This window comes from Conger conger, chromosome 6 (genome assembly GCF_963514075.1).
Source record: "Conger conger chromosome 6, fConCon1.1, whole genome shotgun sequence".
Taxonomy (NCBI): domain Eukaryota; kingdom Metazoa; phylum Chordata; class Actinopteri; order Anguilliformes; family Congridae; genus Conger; species Conger conger.
Genome location: NC_083765.1, coordinates 1,551,128 through 1,557,219, shown reverse-complemented (window position 1 = coordinate 1,557,219; position 6,092 = coordinate 1,551,128).

The following is a 6,092-nucleotide window of genomic DNA, read 5'->3' as shown; positions in this document are numbered from 1 at the left end:
GACGCTCTTATCCAGAGCGACGTACAACAAAGTGCATACCCATAACCAGGGCTAAGTGCGCTGAAAGACCCTAGAGGGAAGTACAATTTCAATTGCTACCCGTACAACAAAGATACTTTTTTTTTTTAACAAACAAACAACAAAGCAAAAGTGACCAAACTTAACTATCCAAATACTGCTTACCTCGCCAACTAAAAATACCGAAACACCACGTAAATCACAAAGACAACAATTAAGGATCACAGGGAGGTAGGGAGGGATGGGGAGAGGTGCTGCTTGAAGAGGTGCGTCTTCAGTTTGCGCTTGAAGGTGGGGAGAGATTGTACTGTTCTGACCTCAACGGGGAGTTCGTTCCACTACCGTGGAGCCAGAACAGATAGTAGTCGTGAGCGTGAGGTGGAGGTTCGGAGAGGGGGAGGTGCCAAGCAGCCTGTGGAGGCTGAACGAAGAGGTCTGGCAGGGGTGTAGGGTCTGATGATTTTTTTGTAGGTAAGCTGGGGAAGACCCCTTAACTGCTAGCACCAATGTTTTGAATTTGATGCGAGCCATGACAGGCAGCCAATGGAGGGAAGTAAGCAGGGGGGTGACGTGTGAGTATTTGGGAAGGTTGAAGACCAGACGAGCTGCTGCATTCTGGATAAGTTGGAGGGGTCTGATGGCGGACGCTGGGAGGCCAGCCAAGAGGGAATTGCAGTAGTCCAGGCGGGACAGAACCATCGCTTGGACCAGGAGCTGGGTCGAGTTGGGGGTGAGAAAGGGGCGGATTCTCCGTATGTTGTATAGGAAGAACCTGCATGACCGGGTCACCGCCGCAATGTTCTCGGAAAGGGACAGTCTGCTGTCCATCACCACGCCGAGGTTCCTTGCACTGGGTGATGGCGTGAGTGTGGTATCCCTGAGGGAAATGGAGAGATCCAGGTGGGGAGAGGTATTAGCAGGGATGAATATCATTTCAGTCTTGCCTGGGTTGAGCTTTAGATAGTGGTTATCCATCCAGCTCTGGATGTCACTCAGGCAAGCAGAGATATGGGCAGAAACCTGTGTATCAGATGGTGGGAACGAGATGAAGAGTTGGGTATCATCCGCATAGCAGTGGTAGGATAGCCCATGTGCAGTGATCACAGGGCCAAGGGAACGAGTGTAAAGAGAAAAAAGAAGCGGGCCTAGGACTGAGCCCTGGGGAACTCCTATGGCAAGGGGCCGAGGTGTCGATACCGAACCAGCCCAGGCAACCTGGAAAGAGCGACCAAAGAGGTAGGACTCAATCCAGTCCAGGGCTGTGCCACAGATGCTAACAGGGCGGACAGGAGGATGGAGTGATCCACAGTGTCGAAGGCAGCAGAGAGATCTAGAAGAATGAGGACAGACCTTCTCATCGAAAAAGTGAGCAAAGTCATCAGCAGTGAAGGAGGACTGAGGTGGAGGAGGCGGTGCATTGAGGAGAGAGGAGAAAATGGAGAACAGTTTCCGGGGGTTAGAAGCAGAGAGTAGAGAATGCCGCCAGGAGAGACTGGTAAATTTTCTGAAGTGTCTCCACTGCGCGGAGGCTGGTCCTGGAGGTACGGAGGGTGTCAGATATCCAAGGACTGGGAGGGGATGTGTGAGGTGGCTTTGAGACAGAGGGACAGAGAGAGTCAAAGGCAGAGGAGAGAGATGAAAGGAGGGTGGCAGATGTAGAGTCAGTGGGGAGTTTGAAGAAGGATTTGAGAGGGGGGAGTGAGGCGGTGACAGTGCTGGCAAAGGAAGAGGGTGAGAGGGAGTGGAGGTTACGGCGGGCTGAGGAAGTGTGGGTGGGAGGAGGATGGGGAGGAAGAGGGAGGGAGAATGAGATGAAGTGGTGATCAGATGTAGGCAGAGGGGTAACCGTGAAATCGGAGCATGAGCAATTCCTTACAAAGACAAGGTCTAGGACATTGCCCGCCTTGTGGGTTGGAGGAGAGTGTTGCAGGGAGAGGCCAAAGGAGTGGATTAGCGGTAGGAAGGCAGCAGCCTGGGAGGCTTCAAGGTGGATGTTGAAGTCTCCAAGGAGAATCAGTGGGGTGCCATCCTCAGGGAAAGAGCTGAGAAGGGTGTCTAGCTCATCAAGGAAGTTTCCCAGGGGCCCTGGAGGATGGTAGATAACTGCAATGAAAAGGTTAGTAGGGTAGGATACTGCAACAGAATGGAATTCAAAAGTGGATATGGACAGGTCAGAGAGGGGGAGAAGAGAGAATTTCCATGAGGGGGAAATTAAAAGACTAGTACCACCACCACGGCCGGAAGGCCGGGGAGTGTGCGAGAAGGAGAAGGAGGATGAGAGGGCAGCGGGAGCGGCGGTGTTCCAGAACTGTAAAGGCTTTTTTGGATGTTGTTTGGCAGACTCTAATCTGGTCTTCCTGTTTTTGAGGCTCACCAATGGTTTACATCTGGTGGTGAACCCTCTGTATTCACTCTGGTGAAGTCTTCTCTTGATTGTTGACTTTGACACACATACACCTACCTCCTGGAGAGTGTTCTTGATCTGGCCAACTGTTGTGAAGGGGTTTTTCTTCACCAGGGAAAGAATTCTTCTGTCATCCACCACAGTTGTTTTCCGTGGTCTTCCGGGTCCTTTGGTGTTGCTGAGCTCACCGGTGCGTTCTTTCATTTAAAGAATGTTCCAAACAGTTGATTTGGCCACACCTAATGTTTTTGCTTTCTCTCTGATGGGTTTGTTTTGATTTTTCAGCCTAATGATGGCTTGCTTCACTGATAGTGACAGCTCTTTGGATCTCATATTGAGAGTTGACAGCAACAGATTCCAAATGCAAATAGCACACTTGAAATGAACTCAAGACCTTTTATCTGCTCCTTGTAAATGAGATAATGAGGGAATAACACACACCTGGCCATGGAACCGCTTAAAAAGTGGGAGGCACATACACAAACTGTTGTAATTCCTACACCATTCACATGATTTGGATGTAAATACCCTCAAATTAAAGCTGAAAGTCTGCAGGTAAAGCACATCTTGTTCGTTTCATTTCAAATCCATTGTGGTGGTGTATAGAGCCAAAAAGATGAGAATTGTGTCGATTTCCCAATATTTATGGACCTGAATGTATTTTGCTTTCACTTGTTAGAAAGACACCTTACAGAGTGACAGAAGATCAAACACCATGCCAGAGTCCTATAATAGTATATATATATATATATATATATATATATATATATATATATATATATATATATATATATATATATATATGAAGTAAAACAACTTCTCAGCAGGGAGAAAACCCTAAAACAGTGGCAAGAGAAGAGAGGAACCAGACTATAGGAGCCCATCCTGCGCTGGCCGGCAAGCTGTAATGTATCGGTAGAATGGATATAACACAGATGTAATAAATCTAGCTCAGCAAGTTGAATGGATTGAACAGGTTGCAGTTAAGCTATCCACTTTGCCCCTTGTAGTTGAGTCGTTGACATCTCAAATTATTGTTTCATTCATAAATCAGACAAAAAACTGAAATAATAAAACCGCAAAACAGCGATGCCAGATTGTTAAAAAGACTCTCCGCTAGCGAGAACAACAGTTTTCATGCTTATCAGCCTCTTATTTGCAAAGCAGGGCAATAAAACCCCAGCCTCCCCCTTTACAACCATGAGCTTGATCAATCCTTGATACCATTTCTCAATATCAAAAAACGTTTCAATATAAGAACAAAAATATGCAATTCAGAAGTTGCGTGAATGAACACAATGTTTTTTTTTTCTTAGCTCACTTTTATTGCACGTCCGGCCAACATATTTCCAGTTTGGAAGGAATATACGTTTGTTGAGCAAATTATTTGATACATACCTATTTAGGGAAACGAATGACTCTAGGCAGAAGGAACCCCCATCTCCACCTGCATCAGGAAACAGAAGCGGGTAGAAACCACACTGGCACTCAGGAGACATTCCTGTGGATGATCTGAGAGGCGCATATCCAGCAGGAACACATAAAGTGTTCACTGAGTGTACATATACATTTGAAATGTCCTGTAAATGAGTTCCTGTGTGTTGTACACATTATGGCAGCTGACTGCTTAAAGCCCTGTTACTTCCTGCTGTCTGCAGTGAGTGCTGATCCAAATGTAAAGGGCTTCATCTTACTGCAGACACACTGAACAAACTCAGGGAAGCTCCACACAGACCAGTGCAGCGCTTTCCCCAAAGGCTGCTGCTCATTTTGCTAAAGTGTGTGAATGATCTGTGAAAATGTAAAACTGTAAATGTAAAACCTGTTGACTTTAAAAAGAAAAAGACTGACACCACTTGTCCTGCATGTTTTATGTCATGTTTTTCCCCACGGCTGCTTCTCACTGGGGTTCTGCAGGAAACAGGAACTGCTTCCAGAAAGCAGATGTGTTCTCTGGCGCTTTGCTTCATTGAGTGGATATTATTAACAGCGCTTTCACTCTGCAGTCCAGCAGCTGAGCTGTGCAGTCACTGGGTCCAAGAATCCTTCATGCACAGCTGGGCAAGTGTGTAGCTAATGACACAGTGTTCCTACAGCAGTGTGTAGCTAATGACACAGTGTTCCTACAGCAGTGTGTAGCCAATGACACAGTGTTCCTACAGCAGTGTGTAGCTAACGACACAGTGTTCCTGCAGCAGTGTGTAGCTAATGACACAGTGTTCCTACAGCAGTGTGTAGCTAATGACACAGTGTTCCTACAGCAGTGTGTAGCTAATGACACAGTGTTCTTACAGCAGTGTGTAGCTAATGACACAGTGTTCTTACAGCAGTGTGTAGCTAATGACACAGTGTTCTTACAGCAGTGTGTAGCTAATGACACAGTGTTCTTACAGCAGTGTGTAGCTAATGACACAGTGTTCTTACAGCAGTGTGTAGCTAATGACACAGTATGGGGCGACATGGCTCAGGCAGTAAGAGCAGTTGTCAGGCAGTCGGAGGGTTGCCGGTTCGATCCCCCGCCCGGGCTGTGTCGAAGAGTCCCTGAGCAAGACACCTAACCCCTAAATGCTCCTGGCGAGCTGGTTGGCACCTTGCATGGCAGCCAATCGCCGTTGGTGTGTGTGTGTGTATGAATGGGTGAATGAGAAGCATCAATTGTTAATGACACCGTGAATTCAGGTATTATTTGAGCACAAAGCTTTATTGTTTTACATCAATCATAGAAAACTTTTTATTGTCACATGAGGACAAAAGGATCAGTCAAACAATATCAGAGAAATAAGGCATTCTGGGTATTTGTAAATACCACAATGAGTGCAAAGCTCGTAGATACAGCAAAAAAAGATCACATTGAGTCAACAGTATTTCATAAAATCACAATGAAAAGCAAGAGCACACAGATATTTCAGGGTAGATTGTCAGTTATTCAAAGTGTCTCTTATGGCAAGTGCATGCAGATCTGGGGGCTGGTTTAATGGCAGTGTGTACTGATATGAAATAACAATAACCCACTCCCCCACATTAATGTATGACACTGAATGAATGAAAGAAAATGGTGAAGGAAATAACAGGTTCACTTCATAAAATGAAAATGAAACTGGCAATGTTTACAGCACTTTCATGACAAAAAGTTCACAAAAATAATAAGGAATGTTGATATCCAGTGTAATTAAAGGTGCAAACGGAAAACAGATCCCTCTGTCACACCTCACCTGCACCTCCTGCTCCAGTACTCAGTGACTCTGTTCCTCACTCTGCTCCAGTACTCAGTGACTCTGTTCCTCACTCTGCTTCAGTACTCAGTGACTCTGTTCCTCACTCTGCTCCAGTACTCAGTGACTCTGTTCCTCACTATACTCCAGTACTCAGTGACTCTGTTCCTCACTCTGCTTCAGTACTCAGTGACTCTGTTCCTCACTCTGCTCCAGTACTCAGTGACTCTGCTCCTCACTCTGCTCCAGTACTCAGTGACTCTGTTCCTCACTCTGCTCCAGTACTCAGTGACTCTGTTCCTCACTCTGCTCCAGTACTCAGTGACTCTGTTCCTCACTCTGCTCCAGTACTCAGTGACTGTGTTCCTCACTCTGCTCTAGTACTCAGTGACTCTGTTCCTCACTCTGCTCCAGTACTCAGTGACTCTGTTCCACACTCTGCTCCAGTACCCAGTGAC